Here is a 26,297-nt window from a genome sequence, read left to right as displayed (position 1 = left end):
AAACTGTTTCCTCTTAGAAGATGCCAGAGATAACTCTTCTGTTTGGGATCTTCAGTATTAGTAGGTGTCCTAGTGCAAATATCCAGGAGGACATTTGGAGCCTGAGTTTAGGAGATAGTCCAGGGACACTGATGTATTTTGGAGTGTTTATCCCACAGGGGGATGGTCCAGGAAGAAATTCCCCAAGGGAAAGGCTTTAGAGGGGAGCATGAATCTTGGGAGGATGAAGGCCCAAAGTCTATGTTTCTTCCAGCGTACTTCAAAACCTTTCTAACTTGAAAAATCCTCGCCCTTGAATTTGTGTGATCAAGTGATCTCAAGTATCTACACATTCTATTCTATTCTATTCTACTCTATTCTATTCACATTGTTGTATATATCACCCAATTGACATGTGTACTGAAATCTCTAAATCTCATCTCTTCAACCCAGCTTATATTTTAAGACTAAAAAGGAAAGAGAAAAGAAAAGAAAAAAAAAAGAACTGTAGAATAGATACCGCCCTGTCAAGAATGGTTAAGATATAGTCCTATCAAGGGTCTAAGAATTGCTTAAGATTCTTTCCAGTACTGTAAGTAAGAAATACCAGAGTCTTCATCCATAAATTCATTTTATAGCCATAGAAAATGAAGCCCCTTCAATCCAGAATTTATCTGACAGTTACCAGCTGCTTTACTCCTCCACCAGAGCTTGGCTTTCTGAAGGCTTCACCCCATGTTAGAAAAATGCCATCATTTTTGATGCCATGCATTAAAAATGCATTCTCCTGAAAGCCTAGAAACAAACTCTAATGTTCATAGTCAATTGACTTTCTACAAAGGGTCCAACATGGTTCAATAGGGAAAGAATAATATTTTCAACAGATATTGGGACAAGTGGATAGCTGCATGAAAAATAATGGATTTGGTCACTATCTTGTAGCATAAACAAAAAAATAACTAAAAGTACATTACAGATCTAAATTTAAAATAAAAACTCTAAAACTTTTAGAAGAAAATACAGTGGTAAATCATAGTGCCTTTGAGATTTCTTAGGCATGATCCCAAAAGCAAAAGCAAAAAAAGGGAATTTCAATAAATCAGACAACATTAAAATTAAAAATTTCTGTGCCTCAAAGGGTACCATCAAGAAAGTGAATAGATAACCTGCTGTCTTGGGAGAAATATTTGCAAATCATATGTCTAATAAAGAACGTACCTCCAGAATGTAAAAAAGAAATGCTATAACTCAATAATAATAATAATAATAAAAAGATAGCCCCACGAAAATATAGGCAAAGGATTTAAATAGACATTTCCCCAAATAAATAGGCATATGAAAAAAACATTCAGCGTTATTACTCATTAGAGAAATGCAAATTCAAATCATGAGATACTACCTCACACTCACTAGAGTGGCTGCAATCAAAAGGACAGACAGTAATAAGAGTTACCAAGAATATGGAGAAATTGTAACCTTCACACATTGCTGGTGTAAATGTAAAACAGCATGGTCAGTGTGAAAAACAATTTGGAAGTTCTTCAAAATGTGAAACATAGAGTCTCCACATGACCCAGAAATTCTACTGCTGGGTATTTAACCCAAGAGAAATGAAAACATCCGTCCACACAAAAACTTGTACACAAATGTTCACAGCAGCATTATTTGTAATAGCCCCAAACTGGAAACAGCCCAAATGTCTACTAACTGAAGAATGGTTATCTAAAATGTGGTATATCCATATAATGGAATATTATAAAATACTTACAGCCTTACAACATAGAAAAACCTCAAACACGTCATTCTAGGGAGGTCAGAAAAGATCACAGATTGTATGATCCCATGTCCAGAATAGGCAAGAGACAGAATAGTACAGAGACAGAAAGTAGGTTAGTGGTTGCCTAGGTCTGGAGTGGGAGTTGAGAGTGTGGAAAGTGACTGCTTATGGGCACTAGATTTCTTCTAGTGAATGATGAAAATGTTCTAAAGTAAGATTATGGCAACAGTTGCCCAACTCTGTATATATACTAAATGTCACTGAACTGTCACCATACATATATCAAATGGGTAACATTTCAAATGTATAAACATTTTCCATGGGATGTTGGTATGTAAATTACATCTCACTAAAGCTATTTAAATTTTTTTTAATGTTTATTTATTTTTGAGAAAGACAGAGACAGAATGCGAGTGGGTTAGGGGCAGAGAGAGAGAGAGAGGGGGAGACACAGAATCTGAAGCAGGCTCCAGGCTCCGAACTGTCAGCACAGAGCCCGACGTGGGGCTTGAACTCACGAGCTGTGAGATCATGACCTGAGCCGAAGTCGGATGCTCAACCAACTGAGCCACCCAGGCGCCCCTACATCTCACTAAAGCTATTTAAAAAGTACATCTGCACCATATAGTGCTACTAGCCAAACAGGGACTTCTATTATTTTTAGTCTTCTTTCTTTAGGTCCCTGAACCAATCCTTCCCTTTGTCAGTAATGCTTTCATTCTGTTCACCACGAACTGACCCCTCTTATCTTTCAGAACAGCTGCCATATTCCTGTCTCTCAAAACACATGCCTGTTCATGTCTCAGGCACTTGCAGTGATGCTTCCTTCCTGGAAAGCTTTTCTCCCAGATATTTACAGGCTGCCCCTTTCCCACCATTTTGGTTCAGTACAAAAGCAAAGACTTGGGTATCTTTAGCCCAAGCAGCCCACAGTTACCACCTTCCACCCGTTTTGCTTCATGGCATGCGTCTGTCCCTAAGCTGGCTTCTGTGTTTATTTCCATATTCATAGTTGTGTTTGTTTGTTTATGGATATACTAGAGCTTATGCTCCCTGAGGGGAGGAGATGGGCCCTAGCTTTCTCCACCACATGAAGTCTGTAATTAAGAATTGCTAGCTACCCAACTTTTAAGACAGATGGAGCCATCATTAAGATGCTTGGTTCTGCCCTTGTAATCATGTCAGAGTAAGCAGTTAAGTTAGGTTTTAACCTGATGCCTGGAGGCCAGCAACAAGGAAGTCATGGCCAGTTACTGGGAAAGTCAGAGAGGCCTGTCCTGGCAGCAGTCCATGAGAAGGTGGGTCACACCAGAGAGGCCCAAGATGGCAGATACCATGACGGGAAACCCCTGACCAAATTAGGAAGAAAAAGTGGGAAACCCTGCTTCCAAGAAATATCTGCCCTAAGTGGTGAATATTCCACCCCCTGGTTAACAACTGTCAATGAAAGATAAAAACCTAACCCCCCGGGGCGCACATCTCTCTCTCTCTCTCTCTCCTTCTTGAGCTCACCTGCTCTCACATCTGGAGAGTGTACTTTTGCTTTAATAAACTTTTCCATTTGTGTCCCTCGTTCGCTGTGCTGTGTTTGTGCTTGAATTCTTTCTAGTGAGGAGATCAAGAACCTTCGATGATATCTTTGGAACCGGCTGGGTCAAGGCTCTAGGGCCCAGGGTCTCCCCATTTCACTAGGAAACAATAGAGTAAAAAAAGGAAAGCTTTCCTCCTCTCCAAAACTCTACCCTCATTCACCCCCCAGTTACCCTGAAAAGCAGCAAGGATTTACCCTACAATCTGTTTACACAGAAAGCCTCTCACCAAAAGAATGATTTCAGGAAAATGGATTCCTTTTCACCTGGCTGGCTTGATGACAATGTATTTCAGTAAAACTAGAGTCTCAAGCAAGATTGATGAGAGGAGAGAAAAGCAAATAACAGAGGCTAGCCCACACTTCTAAGCAAAGGAAAATCAAAGCTGGGCTCCAACAATAGGTGTCAGGAAGCCACCCAGTGTTGTGCTCTGTTCCTCCTTTTAGTTTGGAGTCCTCCCATTAGCGATTACCCAGAGAAAACGATGATGATCACTCTGGGAAACAAAGGAGGAGAATGAAGCATGGCAGATTGTGGAGTTCCTCAAATTTATAGCTGCCTTTGTGCGGGTAGCCACAAAGCATCAAGCCCTTCAATCTTTGAAAAAGAAATACAGACAGAAAGAGAGGTGGTGGCTGGGTCGGGAGAGGGAGAAAGAAAGGGGAAAAAAGAAAAAAATTGTAAACATAAGAGTATATCTTCACCTAACATTCTTCCGGACAATAAGAAAATCAAAAGAAAGGAAATGATAGGAATGAAAGAAATTTTATATAAAAGTAACATATCTATTGATTTCTCTTCTGTAAAAAAAAGAAAGAAAACAGGGCTAAAGTTACAAAGACAAAGCCATTCAACTGGTGCTTGATGCCTTTCTAACCTGGGACAGTACTGGCGAACAGCATAGTCAATAGGAAAAACGTCAGCAGCCTCTTCACAAGTTAGCTGTTCCATCATGAAAGACATCACATCCAAGTAACTCAAACCAGGGTCCCCAGAGAGATGAAGACCAAGTTCAGATACATCAAACAAGCTCATGCTATTGTAACCATGTCTCCGGGCCTGAACGTTTTAAAGACCCAGAGCATATCTGAGCCAACCGCTCAAATATTGAGGACTGGCATTCAGGAAATGTCCTCATGCTCACGCAAGAGGAGACCAGAGATCACGAAGGGATCCTTGCACCTAAGCCTCTTCCTCCCCCACTTCTGCCCTAACCCTGACACATCCCAGATGTTCTGCCAAAAACAAGTTTAGCATCGGCTTATAGGCTCTAGCCTTAGCCCTGCAATTACATCCTGCCTTGGCAGGAACCTGAACCTGGCAATCAAGACTCCCTCTGGTCTCTGATTTCTGCATCTTGCTTGTTTGGGGAGGCAGCTGAGCAGGGGCAATGACCACATACAGAAGCAAGGGTGTGCAAGACCTGCATCTGAATCCTGGTTTGAGTTTGGGCAGCTGGCAGTGTGTCCTTGGTGAAACGGTGCCAGGAATCTGTCTTTATGGGGATATGGAGCATCTGGCAGTTCCTGGCACTCCATAGGTGTTGTTCTGTTTATATGAAGTTTTTGAGATTTTTCCTGCGGTAGAAGGGTTTACTCTGCCCAAAGGACAAACTGCAAATGACCAGATGCCCACAGCATGGCAGTGGTGAGGAGCACAGCATTAAGAATCAAATGAGATTTGTGTTTCTGGGAATCCTTTGGTCAAATTCCTCTTTACGATCTGAAAACGCCTTAATACTCAGGATTTACTTAATGACGCTGCATCAGCCGCTTGACACAAAGGGGAAATCCGGAAACTTACTGTTACGCTGGGTTCTAGCGTTCTAACCATTTCCAACAAAGGAGAACACAGAGAGGGAACAGCTAATGTTTGTAAAACTTCTCCAGGGAAAATTCTGGGGACTGTTTCTATTAGAGCATGGTGAGGGGCCTGCCCATCTAACTGACCTGCAAGTTTGACTGCACATCACTGCAAGTGATGACTTCTGTCCCAGGGGAGTTAACAAAAGGGTCAGGGCATCTCCTTCCTTGAAAGAGTCACCTGTGTCATTGGGCTTGCTCCGGCCTCTGACCCAGAGAGCTGGGCCAACTCTGGAGCCAGGCCTGCTTAGATGTAGGAGAACAAATTGCTCTGCGCACAGGGCTGTGAGCACTGCGGACCATCCACACTGCTTGGTATAACTAGACGGGAGGAAGGATAAAACCTCTTCTCTTACAGTTGATTACATTTCTTCAGCCTTCATAGAATCCAAGTTAAGACCTAAAGATTCAGGCCATCTCTAATTTGGGCAAGATTTTTATAACAATGGGTTCAAATTCTAGCTCGATAAGATCCCAGCTGGATGGTGCAGAAGGAGTTACTTTTATCCTGTCCCTTGGTTTCTTTATCGATAAAATGGGGATAACAGCAGGATCCATCCAATTAATAGAGGATCATATGATGCTGAACATATTGTATAAATGATCAGATACCACACACAGAGTGCCTAACCTCCAGTGATGGCACTTTGTGATGACTAGGGGCTATAGCATACTGGTGCTCTCCCAAAGGAGGACCAGCTGATGTGAAATATATTTAAATTACCTGATGTCCCAATAGCAATTTGGCCTCAAGGCAATTTGCCCAGCATGCTCTAAGATTGAACCCTGTTGCTCAAGCTGATTAAAAAAATATGGAGGGCATGATCAATAAAGCCGTTTAACAAAACATAGAGGGACTTGCATCAAATTCTATAGCATAATTCCAACTAGACTCCACATCATTTTAAGAAGAAATATTTTATTTGTTGTTACATGAAGTTACTCTCTGTTATGTTGGGTTTTTTTTCTATTCAGTACACAAAAAAGAAAAGGGAGAAATATGTTCAAGAGGAAAAACAAGGCTTAAGGACTGAGAGGTAAATGCTCTTTGGCAGAAATGAAATCCAGTACAAGATAGTGAGGAAGCAAAACTCATGCTTCTGAACCAATGTGACTAAAGCAGTCTCCTGTAAGGTTTGAATCAAAAATCAAAGGTTATGCATGTAGGAAATCCCTGTTCTTAGACGTTTCGTGCTTCAAGTTTCATTTTGCCATGAGCAGGAACACACATACAATTATTAACTCCCAACCTCTTCATTGTCTAAGAGAAACAATTTTTCAAAAACCTGAATTTTTCTTCTCTCTCGAAACGTCATCTATCTTTTGTTTCTTCTATTTTAAACAACTTCAGACAACATGTTCTTTTAGGACTTGGACCTACAGTCTCCAGAACTCTAAATTCTCTAAACACTTCTGGATCAAGCCAGACGATCAAAAGACTGAAAACATGTGGCATTTTGACTTCACAGAGTCATTTGTTATTATTATTATTGTTATTATTTTACATTCTTATTCCCTTGGCTTTTATCAAAGGCTGATACAAGAAGCACTATGGTGACAAAGACATATGTACAAGGGCACGCACTGCAGCAGTTTCCAGCAGGAAAAATTAGAAATATGATATTCTACATGTCCATCAGTAAGGGTACTGGTTAAAGGAATTAGGTCACATCCATATAATAGAATACTATGTGGATATTAAAACAAATGACACAGTGTTATATGTACTGATATGGAATGACTTCTAATATATATTAAATAAAAAAAAAAAAAAAAACAAAAACAAGGTGCAGGGGCACCTGGGTGGCTCAGTGTTGAGCGTCTGACTTTGGCTCAGGTCATGATCTATGGTTGGTGAGTTCAAGCCCCGCATCAGGCTCACTGTCATCAGTGCAGAGTCCACTTTGGATCCTCTCTCTGCCCCTCCCCTGCTCATGGTCTGTCTCTCAGAAAATAAACATTTTAAAATAAACACAGCACAGAAAAATGTATATAGAGTGCTCAAAATTGAAACACACACAAACATACATGCACATACATACATACAAACATGGTCGCACATGCATAGAATATCTCAGACTTGAAATCAATGGCTGTCTCTCAAGAGAATCTCAGAAGCAAAGGTTAAAGTGAGAAATATTTTTTTTCACTAAATACCTTTGTGTGCTTTGCATCTATTAAAAAATTAAACCCAAAGGGAATGGCCATTAAGTTCATTCTGACCCTGTGTGCGTCACAAAAACCAGCTTTTTAAAATGTTAATTGGTGGGGCACCTGGGTAGCTCAGTTGGTTAGGCCTCTGACTTCAGATGGCCTCATGATCTTATGGTTCATGGGTTTGAGCCCCGCATCAGGCTCTGGGCTGACAGCTCAGATTCTGTGTCTCCCTCCCTCTCTGCCCCTCCCCTGCTCATGCTGTCTGTCTCTCTTAAAAATAAATAAAAACATTAAAAAAATTTTTTAACTAAAATGCTCATTGGTGTCCCACAAAAAAGTATTTATCTTCTACCCACCTTGGTGACTCACAATGCACGTGCTATATTCGAGTCTCTGAGAAGGTCGGCAATCAAGAATCTTGTGTCATTTAGTTTAACCTCAAAGTTCTCAAATTTCTTGATCATAGGACTTCCCCATTTTTTTTTTTTTTTGAGAGGCATTATCTCTGAACACCTCATCCTGGCAAATATAACATTGCAGCATTTATTTTAAAAGGCTTTGGCCACCAAGGCAGGCACTATCTCTGACAGGAAAGAATTTAGCAAATCAAGTCACCTTTATTTACTCTTAGAAATGAATGCACTTCCTATGCTGAAATCATAGGAAGTCTGTACTGAATTAGAACTTTTTCACACTTCAGCAGCCAAGAGACAGGGAGCAGATGTGCCTCAACTTTCTCATTTTTAGAATGGGTATAACAGCACCTACTGCGTGGGGCGGGGGTTGTGAGGTGGAGATTAGATAGCCTGTATAAAAATGCCTGTCCTGGGGCACCTGGGTGGCTCAGTCGGTTAAGCGGCCGACTTCAGCTCAGGTCATGATCTCACGGTCCGTGAGGGCTGTGACTTCGAGCCCCGCGTCGGGCTCTGTGCTGACAGCTCAGAGCCTGGAGCCTGTTTCAGATTCTGTGTCTCCCTCTCTCTGACCCTCCCCCGTTCATGCTCTGTCTCTGTCTCAAAAATAAGTAAATGTTAAAAAAAAAAAAAAAATGCCTGTCCTAAGTGACACGTAAGAAAAGTCAAACACTTACTAGTACCTGCTACACTTTTTTCTCTTCTAGGCCAGCAGTTTCATACATGTGTGGGGCTGTTTCCAAGAGGCAGTGGAGTAAAGATGAAGGTAAACCCGACAAGAACATCTGGGAGCCTGGAGGAGTGCCGTCAATGGGTCTTTGTACAAAGAACGAAGTATCTTAATCACGTTTGTTGCTTGTGACCAGAAAGGTCAGCGGAGAACGAGACTCCAGGGGTGAAGGCTGTAATAAGCTGTTCTATTCACCATCATTCAATAAATATGTTTCTGGCTTTGGAAAGATTAAACGCAGCTATAAATGAGGTGGCTCTCTTATCTGCTGCTAGTTGGTTGCTGCAGAGACCATTCTATTTGTAAACATTATCCAGGATTCACACCGACGAAGGCTTAAGCTTGGTGTTTATTCACCAGCTGCCTTCGCTGCAGGATCCGTTCACATAATAAGGGAAAGCCGTGAGTAGATTTTACCCAGGTGGCCACCCCAAGAGTTTAACAGCTATGCTGGATTAAAAACCACAGTATGTAGAAAACAAACTTTCACTTATCTTCAAATTCTTAAAGGATGGAAAAAGTCCATTGAAATAAGATGATGCGCTTAACGATACTCGATACTCGGCTGCCTGTGTGCTGTGAAACCTTGGGTCACAATTCCACTGACTTAAGAATTTTTCTGGATTTTAACCACTTTCAAGAGGTTCATAGTGACAGAAAGTTACTTAAAAATAGGGCGAAGTGAAACAATTTAAAGAGGCTATCTGCCACTGATGGGTCTCTGTTGATTTTCATTAATGCCACACTACAGGGAGTTTCTAGTTGAGAATGATAAAGATGGGGGCACCTGGGTGGCTCAGTCGGTTGGGCATCTGACTTCAGCTCAGGTCATGATCTCACAGCTCGTAAGTTCAGGCCCCACATTGGGCTCTGTGCTGACAGCTCAGAGCCTGGAGCCTGCTTCAGATTCTGTGTCTCCCTCTCTCTCTGCCCCTCCCCTGCTCATGCTCTGTCTCTGTCTCTCAACAATAAATAAATGTTAAAAAAAAAAAAATTAAAAAAAGAAAAGGATAAAGACTGATACAAGTAAATACAATTAGCTCCCTTTAGGAATATCACTGCCCACGAGAGTCTCAGGCACCCAAGAGGATAGAATCCACAAGGGATTGTTCTGTAGAGAATTAGGAGTAGCAAATACTTCCAGGTGTCACAGGAACACAAAAGAAAAGTTTTGTAGTTCAAAAGATGAAGAGCAGTGACCCTTCAATGGACAATAGAAGTAATTAATGTGTTCAAATGATAGACTGGATCAGAAGTGTTGGATATTTGAAAGTGTAGAAATTATGTGCATAATCTTTGAACCAGCATTTTCATAGTTAGACATGTATTCAAAGGAAATAATTAAGATGTGTACAAAGATTAATTTATAAGATCATCATCCATCATGAAAACAGCCTGAATCACTAACCCATCACTAACAAATGTATGAATAAAATGTGTCCATAATATGGGATATTCAGCAATAAAAAGAAATGATGGTCTGATAGTGCTACAACATGGGTGAACCTCAAAATCATTATGTTAAGTGAATAAAGCCAGTCTCAAAGTACAACATGTTATATGATGTCATTTGTATGAAATGTCCAGAATTTAGACAAACCTAGGGATACAGGAAGTAGATTAATGGCTGCCTGGGTCGAGGAGGAGTGGAGAGGGGGAGAACTATGATGGGTATAGGTTTCTTTTTGGAGTGACAAAAATACCCTAAAATTAGATTTTGGTGACAGTTACCCAACTCTGAATCCACTGAAAACCATTAAATTGCACACTTTGAATGGCTGAATATTATGGTATGTAAATTATAGCTGACCCTTGAAAAATGCAGGGGTTGAGGGTGCCAAACTCTCGAGGTTAAAAATCCAAGTACAATTTTTTTTAAGTTTATTTATTTATTATGAGACAGATAGAAAGAAAGAGCAAATGCACGTGAGCAGGGGAGAGGCAGAGAGAGAATCTCAAGCAGGCTCCGTGCTGTCATGGGGCTCGAACTCACAAACAGTGAGATCATGACCTGAGCTGAAACCAAGAGTCCAATGCTTATCCTACTGAGCCTCCCAGGTGCCCCTCAAGTACAATTTTTGACTTTCCCAAAACACAACTACTAAAATCCTACTTTTTTTTTTTTTTAATTAATGTTTATTTTTTGAGAGAGAGACAGAACACAAGCAGGGGGAGGGGCAGACAGACAGGGAGACAATCTAAAGCAGGCTCCAGGCTCTGGGCTGTCAGCACAGAGCCCAATCGATGTAGGGGCTTGAACCCACGAGCCAAAAGATCATGACCTAAGCTGAAGTTGGATGCTTAACCAACCGAGCCACCTAGGCCCCCCTAACAGCCTATGTTTGATTGGAAGGAAGTCTTACCAATAACATAAATAGTTAATTAACACATATTTTGTACATTATATGAATTATATACTGTATTCTAACATTAAAGCAAGCTAGAGAAAAGAAACTATTAAGAAAGTCCTAAGGAAAAGAAAATGCATTTATAGTACTGTATTATAAAACATCCACGTACAAGTGGACCTGTGCAGTTCAAACATGTGTTGATCAAGGGTCAACTGTCTACCCCAATAAAGCTGTTAAAAATATTACTCATCACAGTGTTGCTTAAAATAGAAAAGAAAATTGAAAAAAGAAACCATAAATAACCAACAATAGGGTTGGGTGCATAAATTATTCTGAGCCTATAAGATGTTACATAGCCACTAAAAATAGGTCCACAGAGGGGCGCCTGGGTGGCTCAGTCGGTTAAGCGTCCGACTTCAACTCAGGTCACCATCTCGCGGTCCGTGGGTTCGAGCTCTGCGTTGGGCTCTGGGCTGATGGCTCAGAGCCTGGAGCCTGCTTCCGATTCTGTGTCTTCCTCTCTCTCTGCCCCTCCCCCGTTCATGCTCTGTCTCTCTCTGTCTCAAAAATAAATAGACGTTTAAAAAAAAAATTAAAAAAAAAATAGGTCCACAGAAGAATGTACAATGATTCAATTAGGTAAAATATGTCTATGTATATGGAGTCTTTATGAAAAGGTCTAAAAATATGCCAACATATTTCGTACAGTGATCTTATATGAATCTGAAGGATTAAGGATGAATTTTTTCCTCTTTGCCGATTTAAACACAATGACCATGACTTTCACAGCAATAATCACATGTAATATTTTACTGAGTACTCATGATGTGCCAGGCAGGGCCTGGGCTAAGTGACCGGATGTACTGCATTTACTCCTCCAACAGCCCTATAAAGCAGGCACTATTAACTGCTATTAGTTCACAGATGAGGCTAGTAAGGTTGCAGGAGGTGAATTTACTCAAGGTAGCACAGTCTGCTAGGTAGCAAATACTAAGTCTTAACTGTTCGTCTCCAAGGTGGAGAGCATACACCCCCAACGACGTGTGCAAGGTGGGGTACAGAAATACACATTAAACTTCTGCTTATATACTTCTGTCTCACCCTTAAAGCTTGTGTCTGGGACATGTTTTCTACTGCAACATAACCCATTTGCTTACTTTGCGTCAGGCACATTTCTAAGGGCTTTGTAGATGCTCAGGTAATGCTCACAGCAACCTGAGCTACAGAACCCAAGCTCTTACCTGCCATGCTACTGTGCACAACAAGCAATTTACAAGTAAATATGCAAATTGTGGTTTGCTGGAAGTTTTAAAAAAATTTTTAACATTTACTTATTATTGAAAGAGAGAGAACATAAGCAGGGGAGGGGTAGAGAAAGAAGGAGACACAGAATCTGAAGCAGGCTCCAGGCTCTGAGCAGTCTGCACAGAGCCCGACGTGGGGCTCGAACCCACAAATCATGAGACCATGACCTGAGCCGAAGTCAGACACTTAACTGACTGAGCCACTCAACTGCCCCAAGGAAGTTGTTTTCTTTTTTTAAATTAGAAGATACATAACCAAAAATATAACTGTGTCTTACACATACATTTCCAAATAATAAGAGAAGATACAAAGTTGGACTTCCTTTTCGGGAGGAGGTGTGCCTGCCTACATGCGTGCATGTGTTTATTTTTTTATTTTTTATTTTTTTGCGTGCATGTGTTTAAAGACAGTGACAATCTTATGATTTGGAGTGAAGAATGACATTTCCTCTCTTGCTAGTGGGTCTTCGTTTGCTCCTTATGATCCATCCGCCTCCATTTCCTGGCAGACAGACAGGAGATGACAGGAGAGTGTGGGTAATTCTTTCTTGTTCCCTCCCACCTCTGGGCTACTTCCCTTGCAGTGACTGCTCCCTCAGGGACTCCATCCCCTACTGGGGGCTCCTGCTCTATGGTTTCTGGTCCCACCTGGCTCAGGTAACCACAGTTCTGCCCTTGGTCCCTTTTCGCCCTGGGGGTTGGTGACAGCTTACCCTGCTGCTAGCCTGGCACCTCAACCCTATTTGTTTCCTTAGTCCTGCCCACACATCTGAGAGTAATTCCTTCATTAATTTTCTTACATTCGAGCCATCAGAGGAGAATCTTGTTTCCTGCCAGGATCCTGACTGATTGACACTCTCCTCTAGGCCTAAACAAGAGACTTTACAAAATTTGAAGGGGTAAAGCTGACCTACTCAGTGTCAGAGTTCAGAATTCCATCCTCAGTGAGAATATATCCCAAGGACCTTCCCTGCATCTCTAACCAAGAAATGATCATTGTTAAGCACAGATGAAGTTATAAAAAAATATTTTCATAAAGCTTGATGCGAACTCTGCCAGGAACACATGTGTGATTTCAACCACATGCCTGACCTTAGTCTCTTGTCTAAAGCCAACTCCGGAGCAGCCTGAGGACAGCTCGCCCCACCTTGCTCTCTGTCCAAACCACAGTGGTGACCCAGCTCCACCACAGCACTGAGCGCTGGGGCCTGGCCTCTGACTGCAGAAAGCAAGGAGACAGACAAAGGGGCCAGACTGTCATTCTCTGGGCTCTAAGGACTGTCAGATGCCCCTGAACACAGTCCAGATTCCCTTCTGGAAGCCAATCTGTCAACACATGCTACCAAGCATGTATGCAAAGTCTTCTTGGGCAAGTCATGACACCAGATCCAGGAAGTAGACGGCAAACAAAAGTCAGCACTGGGCTGCAAGAAGGCCAGTCAGGCCAATACTGTCAACCTCTTTGTCTTCCTTTAGAGCTAAGGAATTGGACACTAAGGCAGACCCTATCAGTGGCAGAGGGAGTGCTCCACAGCTATTACTAACCTAGTCAGAAGGCTTGGAGCAGACATCTGGGGCAGGCAAACCTGAATTTAAATGCACCCTATAAATATCAATCTCTCTTTCTTCCTGCTTCCTGGAGATAGAATAATAAGATAACACTTCAAAAGGAAGAATTCCTCACCAGAACAGGCAATTAGATAACTTGCCTTTCAAAAGAGATTGCTGGAATGTTAAGGAGGTCTGGGTTGAATCCTCAGTATAGGGCTTCATGATTTAATCGCTTTGATCAAAAACCCAGAAGTTGCCCTTGTTTCTTTGTTTGTTTGGTTTTTTTAATCTCCTGTATGTAGTTCACCAGCAAGCCCTGTCAGCTCACATCCAAGAGATATGGAAAATTCACCCATTTCTCTGTTATCTCTCTTCTAAAATGAGGGCCCAAACCACCAGACTTTCCTTCTACTCTGGGGTACCTACCTTACTCACCTGCCACTCAGGAACTAGAAGGATCTTCTTAACGCCTACTCAGATCACGTGACTTTTCTGCTTTAAAACCCTCCAATGGCGTCCCATTGCACTTAGAATAAAATCCAAGCTCTTCACTGGGGCTCTAAAGAGCCTCTAATCTCTTGCCCCCCAAGGAGACTCCTCTTTCCTAGGCTCAGACATTCCAGCCACATGGGTTTCCCTTTCCTGTTGTTAAGTGTGCCAAGCCGTTTCCTGCCTCGGGGCATTTGCGCTTGCTGTTTACCCCACCCCAAATGTTTTCTGCCCCCAAAATTCTTTGTCATCAATCCTGTCTCAGCTCAAATATCTTCCCTTCACAAAGGACTTCTTGAACAAGCAGCTTTTCTCATGTGCCTTACCACATTCATCACCCTGTTTTATTCTTCATGTTGTAAATATGTATATATACTATATTAGTTGTTTTTGCTTTGTTATCTTCCCAAATAGAGCATAAGCCCTGTGAGGACCAGAAATTTATTATATTGTTTACTTGAAACAGTCATAGCATTCAGTAAATACTCAAAAAATATTTGTCAAAGGAACAAGTTGTGGGTATAAATATAAGCATTGAACAATAATGAGTCCCCAAGAGTCCATAACAAGTTAGTTAATATTTGTTAAGTCTGTTTTCTAATTCACAAGTGATACTAACAAGTGCCTAGTGTTTACTCTTTTAACTCTTACAAGAGTTACAAGTTATATATTGTACAGTTATAAGTTATATAACTTACATGAGTCTACATGTATGCTTTTATAATCAAGCTTTAACTATAGTATAGTCTGAGAAACTATAAACACTGAGCCAGCTGAAGTCATAAAAGTTTCTCTTCATTAAATTGCAAAGCTAATTCCTTGAAGAGCATGCTGTTATGTGACATCCCTCAGGCTTTGCAAACAGCTCTGACAAGAAAAGAGCACAGAGCTTTTTCAGGGGTGGGATGGGATGGAGAATATTACAGGACCACACAACAGCTTGACTTCACAGTTAGACCCGGGGCTGGAATATTCAAATTGAGTCCTCAAGTGGTACATTACAATCCGGGTGCTTGTGTTGACTTTGGCCATGGACTATGCAACAAACACATTAGACTCTAATCTTGAAACACGAGGCTGCCAGAGACATTTTATCACACCCCATTTAACTCTGCCCTAATTTTGCTTATGCTGGGGCATATACTTCATATTGTTTTTCATGGTGCATTTATCAGGTTCTAGAAGCCAGGGAGGGAAGTTTAAACCCCAGACGTTACTCTCAACCTCGCTTCCCTCTTCTTTCTCATTCAATTATTCACCAAGTTCAATGCAGTTTACCTCCTGAAGGTTTCTGATATCAGTCCACTTCTGTCTCCATGATCACCTCCCTGGTCTGGGCCACCCACAGTTCTTGCTGGGGACCTCTGCGGCGGCCCCCTAACCGGTTCTCTGCCTTCATTGTCACATCTCCATTTGAACATTGAAACCAGACTACTCACTTGAAACACAAATCTGGCCATATCATATCCCTGACACCATCAGACAGGATGGCATGCCCTTTGATAAACATCTTCACAGTTCTTCTCACTTTCCTTCCTTGTGATTATCCTCACCTGACTTCACATTTATGTGATGACTTCATCACCTCTGTTCCTTCTTAGACTTTAAGTTCCATGAGGTCGCAGATACTGCCTGACCTCACTTGCTATTGTATCCCCAAGTGTCGGGCACAGTGCCTGGCACCATTGCAGGTGCTCATAAGTATTTGCTGATGAATAACAGAATGAATGAGTCTCTATATTCTTAGCCTCTGACTCAATACCTGAACACAGAGAGAGCAATATTTGCTGAAATAATTAATTAATTAATTAACTAAGTAATTAAATAAATTTACTCTGACACTGGAACTAGCCACAATTCCTAAATAGGTCCTAAGCTCAGTTTCTCCTTTCCTCATAAGGTCTCATGTTCTGGACCTTTCTATGTCAAACACACACACACACTTCAACCAAATCACTCAAAAGACCTACTCTTCATTACCCAGAGATTTGCCCTAAGAATTACTGCTGTCATAAAATTCCTCATCCTCTTTTACAAGAACATTAAATGAGTTCAACCAACGTAATCTTTACACTCTAGCAAAACAAAGTTGCCAAATACCACTAGTAAATGAAGAATGTTCAAGGGCACCCACTAGATTCTGGTGTCCTCAGTTCTCATTTAAGGACCAACTCTGCAGTTGTTTCATTTAAATTTAGAGCACAAAGACATTCAGGGGATAAATGGCTATCCCACTTCACAGGATATTACCTCAACTCCCATCCAACGTTCTCTAAAGCATTCTCCCCGCTTAAGATTTCCTGGAATGGCATGGCTGCAAGTTTAAAAGTAATGTCTTGGGGGCCTCCCCAGAATGCCATTTGTTAAGGAGTGGTGTTTAATACTGGTTAATAAGTTTACCTTGGACCCCACCCAAGGGAATCATCAAAAAGAAGCGCCTGGGTGGCTCAGCGGGTTAAGCCTCTGGTTCTTGATTTTGACTCAGGTCGTGATCTCCTGGTTCGTGAGTTCAAGCCCTGTGTTGGGCTCTGTGCTGACAGTGCAAATCCTGCTTGGGATTCTCTCTCTTCTCTTTGCCCCTCGCCAGCTTGCGCTCGCGCTCTCGCTCTCTCTCTCTCTCTCTCTCAAAATAAATAAATAAGCTTAGAAAAAAAGCATTCATTGGGGCACTGTCTTCTACAATGAATGATGAGAATAAGAGTTACTATTTACTCAGTGTTTTACTACGTACTCTGCACTGTGTTTAGCTCTGTATGTGCAAAAATCCTATGAGAAGATATTGTTATTATAAGGAGGACATTTAGTCTCAGAATAGTTCAGGAACTTACTACCTTTTTTTATGTTTTATTTATTTAAGTAATCTCCACATGCATTGTGGGCCTTGAACTCACAACCCTGAGATCAAGAGTCACACACTCTTCCAACTGAGCCAGCCAGGTGCCCAAGAACTTACCAGTTATTAAATCACAGAGCTAAAGCCCATGTTCTTGATTACCACTGCATATAATAGGGCTATGAACACCAAAAGGAGACACACACACACACACACACACACACACACACACAGAGAGAGAGAGAGAGAAAGAGAGTCATCCCAAATTCTTTTTTCATAACTTGCAGGATATAAATGACAATATTACAGGTGCTCTAGATTTTTCTTCAGTTAAAAACTTTGGCAAGCATTTAAAAAATAGTAAGTATATTAGCCAGCTTTTATTAGGTTATGTTTCAGTAACAACAAATCCAAAATATCTGTGGTTTACAATAAAATAAATGTATTTCCTGTTCATGTTACTTGTCCGCATGGGTCAGCTGAGGCTCTGATCCAAATATCTTCCCCGTTCTAGGTATCATCCTGGGATTTGATGGCCACTTGGCAGAGAAAAAAAAGGGGGGGGGGAAATGGCACACCCTCGTGACAGCCCTTAAGTCTTCTGCATGGACATGACACCCGTCATTTCTTCCCACATCCTACTAACCAAAGCAAGTGGCATGGCCAGACTTGACATCAATGAGTTAGAGAAGTATTCTCCTTTCACAAGATAGGCAATGCCAGTTTCATGGAAATGACTGAGGAGCAAGTTCATTACTGGCAAAGGAGCCCAATAATCAGTAGTAATAATATAATTTACCAAAACAAATGAAGATGGAAGCTCCTAAGGGTCAGATATAATCAACACATCCCACCCATGCTACTTGAAAGTAGAAAGAAACAAACAACAGAAAAACTCAACCCAAATTGGCTTAAGCAAAAAGGGAGACTTACTGGCTTGGGTTAGTGAAAGTGCCATTGACTTAGAGGTGGGGTTTGATACCCTGGCCCAGACACTCAAATGAAATGATGTCTTTAGAACCTAATCTATCTGTCCTCTCTACCCCCTCTCATTTTCCTCATCTTTACCTATGCTTTTCTTTGTGCTGGCTTCATCCTTAAGTAAGCAAGCTGCCCGCGGCTCACGGCTGATAGCCTTAGAGCTCCAAACCAACAAAAAGAAACATGTCCTCTTCTGACAGATCCTGAACAGGTCCCAAGATTGGCCCTAATTGGACCAACCTGGGTACCAATCAGTCAACATGGCCAGAGGGTTCAGTGTTTTATTATCTATCCCTGGGTCATTCCTAGAGCAGATATGGGCCCCAGTGAAGCCCCTCACACTGAGAGTGGTATTGCCTCTTTTTTTCTAAATTTCCTGAAATAACAAAATCCCTGAGGAGTGTCAATATTATCTGATTTCAAAACGTTCACAGTGACTTGCATAGTCAAACTGATTCAAGAGATTGGCATTTTTACAATATTTACTAAAGCTACCATCTGTAACAATTTTTCTTCTCTTGCCTCACAAATCCAACTTGTCTTCATTACAAACAATAACGAGTAAGATGATGTGAAAGATTAACTTAACATTTACTGACTAAAACAGAGGAAATACTAAATAAAACAAATTTTGAGTTGAAACCTAACCTAACCTACTTAGAAAGGTCAGACCCAAATATCTGCCATCCGGGATACGAAGCAAATACTCATATTCCATTACCATGCCACAAAAATCACTGCATACTAATCTGGGAGATTTTAATTAGGGAAATCTGTGCTGTGAATTACTGGTAAATTTTAAGCAAAACAGCGGTCCACAATTTAATATTTCTACCTGGGCAGACGGTAATATGATATCTGTCCATTGCATAAACTAAATAATTACAATGTCTTCAGCACATTTCTCCTCTTTTGTTATTTACAGCAACACTAGCTACTGTCACCAAGAGACCCCAAATTTCAATGGTTTATGGTTTAAGACAAGAAAGCTTTATTCTTAAGGTAACTCTCCATAGTGGGTGTTCCAGACTGACAGGCAGCTCCCATTTGCTGCAGTAATTCTGGCACTCAGCCTGAATCTGGTCTCTTAGCCTGTGGCTCTCCAACCTCTAGGAAAGGGTTTTCTTAACCTTGACAAAATTTGAACCAGACAAAGCTTTGTTAGGAGAGGACGTCTTGTGCATTGTAGAATGTTCAGCAGCATCCCTGGCCTTGACTTACTAGATTCCAGGAACTCCTCAACCCAAGTTGTGACAACCAAAAATGTCTTCAGACTACCAAATGCTCACTTGTGGGGTGGGAGGGCAAAAAGATTCCCTAGTTAGGAACCAATGGTCTAAAACTAGGCCTGTAATTAGTTTTGTTAAGATTACCAGGTGATTCCCCCCAAAGGCAAGGGAATTAAAAGCAAAAAAGAACTATTGGGACCTCATGAAGATAAAAAGCTTCTGCACTGCAAAGGAAACAATCAACAAAACTAAAAGCCAACCAACGGAATGGGAAAAGATTGGCAAATGACATATCAGACAAAGGGCTAGTATCCAAAATCTATAAAGAGCTCACCAAACTCTACACCCAAAAAACAAATAATCCAGTGAAGAAATGGGCAGGAAACATGAATACACATTTCTCTAAAGAAGACATCCAGATGGCCAACAGGCACATGAAAAGAGGCTCAACGTTGCCCCTCATCAGGGAAATACAAATCAAAACCACACTCAGATACCACCTCACGCCAGTCAGAGTGGCCAAAATGAACAAATCAGGAGACTATAGATGCTGGCGAGGATGTGGAGAAAGAGGAACCCTCTTGCGCTGTTGGTGGGAATGCAAACTGGTACAGCCTCTCTAGAAAACAGTGTGGAGGTTTCTCAAAAAATTAAAAATAGACCTACCCTATGACCCAGCAATAGCACGGCTAGGAATTGACCCAAGGGAGACAGGAATGCTGATGCATAGGGGCACTTGTACCCCAATATTTATAGCAGCACTCTCAACAATAGCCAAATTACGGAAAGAGTCTAAATGTCCATCAACTGATGGACTGATGAAATTGTGGTTTATATACACAATGGAATACTACGTGGCAATGAGAAAGAGTGAAATATGGCCTTTTGTAGCAACATGCATGGAACTGGAGAGTGTTATGCTAAGCGAAATAAGTCATACAGAGAAAGACAGATACCATATGTTTTCACTCTTCTGTGGATCCTGAGAAACTTAACAGAAGACCATGGGGGAGCGGAGGGGAAAAAAAAAAAGGTTAGAGAGGGAGGGAGCCAAACATAAGAGACTCTTAAAAACTGAGAACAAACTGAGGGTTGATGGGGGGGTGGGAGGGAAGGGAGGGTGGGTGATGGGTATTGAGGAGGGCACCTGTTGGGGTGAGCACTGGGTGTTGTATGGAAACCAATTTGACAATAAATTTCATACTTAAAAAAAAAAGATTACCAGGTGATTCCAATGTGTAATGAGGATTGAGAACCAATGTCCACATCATTAACTACATCCTAGAGAAATCCCAGAGAAAACCCAAGCAATTCTTCAGAGCCTTGGCTTTTATACAGCATTTCTACTCACCCGACACGAGCAAGGACCAGTCACAGGTATGTCCTCCCACCTCCCCACCCCCACGTAGGGGGGATAAGTGCTAGGAAACACAGTCCATGGCTGGGCAGCCACTTCTTAGCACCAACGGTATGGAAGGGGATTTGCAAATTTTTGTAGATAGAGGCATCTCTGCCACATCTCTCAATTTCCCCCCTTTTGATAGAAGTTGCCTCCCCTCACATGGACAGTATCTCTGTCAAGGGCTGAACTAATGACAGGTCTTCCTAGAGAAGTGGTCTTTAAGCAGAACTGGTGTACCAAATCATTTTCTCCCCTCTGGCATCAGAGCTGTTATGTTATGAGCCAGAGCTGCTGCTCACCAATTACAACAGAGTACCTTCTAGGTACCAGGCATTATGCTAAGGGTTTTACATTTGTTTACCTATTTCACGCTTGCAATAACCTATGATAGGTGCTATTAAGTATGCACATTTTACAAGTAAAGAATTTGTCTAAGGTCAAGGGCACAGATGAGGGGCATACCTGGACTGTGGGACTACCCAAGTTCATGCTTTTGACCATCAAGGCTACACTGATCTCTATAGGGAAAGCCCACCTCCAACAGAGGAGACTGAAGCCACACAGACAGCAGCACAGGCAGAGAAAGCAGAAACCCTAGGGCTGGCTCTGCTCCTGCCTTTACACGGTGTGTTTGTGCGAACCAGTAGATTCCTCTTTCCCCTTAAGGTACTTTGAATGATCTTTCTGTTATTTGCACCCAAAGTCTTTATTGCTCTATCATGTGAAAGCATTAACCCATATGGGTTCTCCATTTCTGGAAACTAAACATTCTAGGATCAAAGGACACTCAGGACGAAAGGTGGTACTGGGAGCTCTTCTCCCTATAGCCAAGGGTGCTGATCTTAGCCCCTCAGTTACTGGCAAAATGGCGTCCTCAGTGGGGGTGAATTTATTAGGCAACTCAACACCAACCAACACTACTGCTGCTGTGAGCTTGACCTGAGCTTCAGAGATTGTTCTGCACGGATGGTGAGGCTGAGTCTACACCTTGCAACCATTTCTGGAAATTTAAAATCCTAAACCTGCTTTGGATGCCTAGAGGGTTTCTTAGCGCCTTAATCTCAGTTGGACCTTTCTCTCCTCATTCCCTTTTTACCACCATAGGAACTGAGCCTTCAGCTACTATGGATTTAGTTCTATCATCTGTTGGCTTACTTGTGGCAAGACTGCACACCTCTACATGGAAACACGGATCGTTCCTTGCTTTCCTATTTTTATCCATCACTAGGCATCCCTGATGTGCACAGCTTGTTCAGATTACCAGTCACGCCTGATTAGTATCCATAAAACTGGTTATTTTCTGTCTTACTGAATTTCCTTGCAGAGCTGGGTCTAGTGCCCATGCATCCTCAGCCTAGTGACCACATCTATTTCTAAACCTTGGCCCCACCCAATGTAAACCACTTTGCTGTGGCTAACCATCTGTGGTGAACCAAGATCACCGACAATTTCATTCAACAAATACTTACTGCATCACTACGATGGTACTAAGTGCTGGGGGTACCAAGGTGAATAAGATATGTCGCATGATGATAAGATGTATCACACTCTTTGCCTTACCCCCTCAATAATTTTTATGAGAAGCGGTTATATGCCTGTCCGTGGCTAGTGTTGCTAATTACAACCATGAGCAAGATACACACGGTCCCTGCCTTCATGAAGCTTAAAAGTTAAGAGGAAGGGAGGGAGGGAGATAGAGAGAGAGAGACAGAGACAGATTATAAACAAGTAAATGCACAACAAAAACTAATTACAGAGACTGTTATAAGTACTACAAAAGGGAATAGAGTGACTCTTGGAAAATAGGATAAAAAGAGAAAGAGATCCACTTGGACACAGTGGTCAAACTTCTAAGACCTTAAAATGTTTCCCTATCGTGTACTAATCTTCCATTACAGTGCTTAGAAATTTTCAAATGGCAGCCCGTCATGGTCTAAACGCAGCTTTTTGTGTGTGTTGTTTGGCCAACATAATATTTTTTTAAAAAATAATTCAAGTGAGCATAGTTCTCCAGCTTGCTCCAGGCCCCCTCCCTCCCCATTGCTTCTACTGAGCTTTGATTGTACACTTATGCAATCCGCCTGGTTGGCCCTTACCGGCATTTCAATTTTGTAACTCTTGACTCAATCCTCAAAATACTTGAGGCAATAGATGAGATCCACTCCCTCTCAATTTGATAAATACACAAGTGTGTATGAAAGAAAGCACATCGTTGGCTGCTTGCAAGGTAGAAGAATGTAAGTCTGCCAACTCTTCAAGTAACAGCTCTTGCCTCAATAATGACTTCAGCCACTCACTCGAGAATCCTAAGGGAGCATCTGAGACTGAGATACAGAGATGGGTATTCAGACTGGAAGCACTCATACATGAAACATAGGATTTATGTCCCATTTAAAAGACCAAGAGCACTAAAATGTAGCTGGGAATATTTAACAGCCATAAAGCAGTGAAGGCCTACCTAGAAAGCCTGTGAGTAACTAAGCAGACACACAAGACATTACGGACATGCTAGGTTAGGTCGCCAAGCATCAGAGTTTGTAAAAAAAAAAACATGACGGCTTAAATGGGGGCACTCAGAGTAATTACGTTTGGGCCTTTGCTTTATGAAACCCTGAAATTACAAGTCAGATAAATTAGAAGAGCAGTTCCTTGACAAAACGGTTTCTTCCAGGAAAAAAGAAGGTCAGACCATGTATTTATTCACATAGCAAGGTCCCTGAATCGCTTCAAATATGTATGTTTGTATGGGATTTATCTCATGTTTTGTTCCAGAAGAATTTACAAATAGCCTGTAATAATCCATAAAATACAGCCAGGAGATGTAAAATCAAGGACTTCTTACCTCTCAAATCAGAGAGAATTTGGCCAGGTTAGAATGTCAGTGTTTTTCTTAGCTAATATTAATACCTCCCAAGTTCTCCATTTCCACTGTATAAAAAGAGTAGAATAATTTTACATACTGCAAGGAGTGGTTGAGGGATTAAATTACACAATCTCCATAAAGCATGCAGTACACTGATCATATTTTTGTTATTAGATTAGAACTCCTAAAAAATGAGATAGATCATATCATAACATAGAAGGACAGTATCAGAAGCCATGGCCAAATGAGGATCAGAAATGGAGTCAGTTCAGGGGCATGTGTTTGACTTAGTCAGTTGAGCATCCGACTCTGGATTTTGGCTCAGGTCATAATCTCACAGTCGTGGGATCAAGCCCTGTATCAGGCTCTGTGCTAACAGTATGGGGCATGCTTGCAATTTCTCTCTCTCTCGCTCTCTCTCTCTCTCTCTCTCTCTCTGTCACTCTGCCCCTCCCCTGCTCATGTGCAAGCACACATTCTCTCTCTCTCTCTCTCAAAATAAAATAAACTAAAAAAGAAAAAGAGAAGAAAAAGAAAGAAAGAAATGAAGTCAGTCCAGAAGTCTCTATACAAAATGTTAAGCAGTTTCTCCCCTGGTGGTGGAGTTACAGTTGTTTCATTTTATTCTCCCTCTTGATCCTGAATTGCTTTAATATTACTTTTAGCATCAGATAAAACAGTAAAGCAGTTTCCATTTGGGGTGAAGAAATTTAGAGGAAGTTCAGATGTATCTGAAACTGTAAATCAAGGGCAAAACTGGATTCTACTCTCAAACACTTGATTTCATGCATCCTCTGAGGAGATAAGCCCAGCACCATGGGCACACTTGTAAATTATAGGTCTAAATTTACATATCCAGGACTACAGGACTAGTGAGCTCAAAGCTGCAGCAGGAAAGCCAAAGGTGTTGATGACCACAGCATACAGGCTCACACGTGGTGATGCCACATGGGGCCCTAAACTCCCACACATTATTCTTTTTTTTTTTTTTTTTAATTTTTTTTTTTCAACGGTTTTTATTTATTTTTGGGACAGAGAGAGACAGAGCATGAACGGGGAAGGGGCAGAGAGAGAGGGAGACACACAGAATTGGAAACAGGCTCCAAGCTCCGAGCCATCAGCCCAGAGCCTGACGCGGGGCTCGAACTCACAGACCGCGAGATCGTGACCTGGCTGAAGTCGGACGCTTAACCGACTGCGCCACCCAGGCGCCCCTCCCACACAATATTCTATAAGTAAAGCACTTTCCAGGCCACCCATATTTATACTAACAGTTAAAATATAGGGGAAATCAAGAATGTTCATGCATAACTGTCATAGTGCCCAGATTTCATGCCTGCCCTTTGCTGACATTTGCTCTTTGCCTAACTTCAAAGCAGTGAGCCTGGGAGAATCATCTACATTTTTATAGTTGACCAATAAATCTGACCTTCTTTTTCTCATGTAGACCAATAAAGCATTTATTTACATGTGGAATCACTTATAAATAGAGTATTTTATTAAACTCATAAAGATATCTCAGAACACACACCATCTTTCCAGGAACAATGAATAAATTTTCAGGTTTAAGATTTGCTTGGGATTAGCTCTTTCTACCACTTGACCTGATCAACTGCCATAAGGCCATTTATTTCATTAAATTTCATCTAATAGAGATTTTCAGGCTCATGCTCTCAGAGTTTTACTGCCATAATTACAGATTATACGTATTTTGATATTCATTTTTTCCCCCTAGGGCACTTTCCCCTTTAAACCAGGTCGAAGAAAATTTTAAGACTGAATTAAAATCTTTTTAAAATTTAAAAGAATTTTAAATTAATTTTTAGAAGTGTGCTAGTGGCTTTTGTCTCTAAAATGTGCCAGACACTCACTAGGCCCTGGGGGTATCATGCAAAACACACACAGTCCTTTACCTCATGGAGTGGATAGTGCAGGGAGAATGTGCATGTATGGTCACACAAGCCTGTGCAACCACAGGCAGGGCGCTCAGAGACCATATATAGTGGCCATGACAATGCACCGCGTGCATCTCTGACTGCAGGGAGCGTAGCTCACTGACAGTCCTGGCTGCTGCTCCTCCAGATCCTTTGGCCAATGGCTGAGCGTGGTGGGCGAATTCTGTGCCTCCAATAGGCAGCTTGTGCTTGAGGACACTCTATTGGCCTCCCTGAAGTGTTCTTGGAGCTGTGCAGAGTTTGACACCCTTCCCACTTCTCCTTCATCTTTCACAGAAGCCGACCTGCATCACCGTCTGAAGGCTCTCTCCATCTATTTCTGCTTCTCCAGCTCCTCCTGCCTCCTCCCCTAAAAAATCCCTTGCACATCTAATCGCTTTTTGACATCTGCTTCTCAGAGGATCTGAACTAATACAGCATATGAGAGAGGAACACGCCAATTTTTAGAAGTCAGGGAAGACTTCTGCAGGAGGTGCTAACCGAGATATGACTGTAAGTAGAATGCACTGAAGCCAAGAGGAAGAGAAGAGCATTCCAGATATGTATTAGCATGTGCAAAGGTCCTCTAGTTACAGGAAAAAGTGTGTCCAGATGGAAAGAAAATAAGAGAGGAAGAAAAGAACATTAGGTGCTTTGCCTAGAAGAGAAAGAGAGACAGGGAGAGAATGAGAAGAAGAAGAAGGTACAGAAGTGGACAAGGACCAGATAAAGGGAGAAAAATAAAAATATCCATTCCTGCTCTCCATAGTGAGGCCAATACGGTGCTAGAGTTAAGAAGAAATACGCTGTGTAGGTCAGGGCCCCATTTAATTTTTCATAAGAATTTATTTAC

The 26,297-nt window shown here is 41.6% G+C and overlaps 1 protein-coding gene and 1 long non-coding RNA gene across 8 annotated transcripts in view; one reads left to right on the top strand and one right to left on the bottom strand.

The window, feature by feature from the left end:
* LOC131511040 (uncharacterized) overlaps positions 1-8,583 on the top strand; it is a 67,854-nt gene extending 59,271 nt beyond the window's left edge. The window contains exon 4 of the long non-coding RNA XR_009261316.1: positions 8,485-8,583. This is a non-coding gene — a long non-coding RNA (uncharacterized LOC131511040). The remainder of the gene's footprint in view (positions 1-8,484) is intronic.
* Positions 1-26,297, bottom strand: part of FRMD4B (FERM domain containing 4B) — a 323,079-nt gene that overhangs the window by 260,485 nt on the left and 36,297 nt on the right. The window contains exon 1 of one of the 7 annotated variants that reach the window (XM_058728810.1): positions 8,625-8,732. The exons of 3 other annotated variants lie outside the window; for them this stretch is intronic. The gene's annotated coding sequence lies outside the window, so the exon portion shown is untranslated. Of the gene's footprint in view, positions 1-7,720; positions 7,839-8,454; positions 8,572-8,624; positions 8,733-26,297 lie in introns of those variants that run through there. 3 more of the 7 variants (XM_058728807.1, XM_058728808.1, XM_058728809.1) reach the window with 3 other exon arrangements.

The sequence above is a fragment of the Neofelis nebulosa genome, chromosome 4 (assembly GCF_028018385.1).
Source record: "Neofelis nebulosa isolate mNeoNeb1 chromosome 4, mNeoNeb1.pri, whole genome shotgun sequence".
Classification (NCBI taxonomy): Eukaryota; Metazoa; Chordata; class Mammalia; order Carnivora; family Felidae; genus Neofelis; species Neofelis nebulosa.
This window is presented reverse-complemented; position numbering and strand designations above follow the sequence as displayed.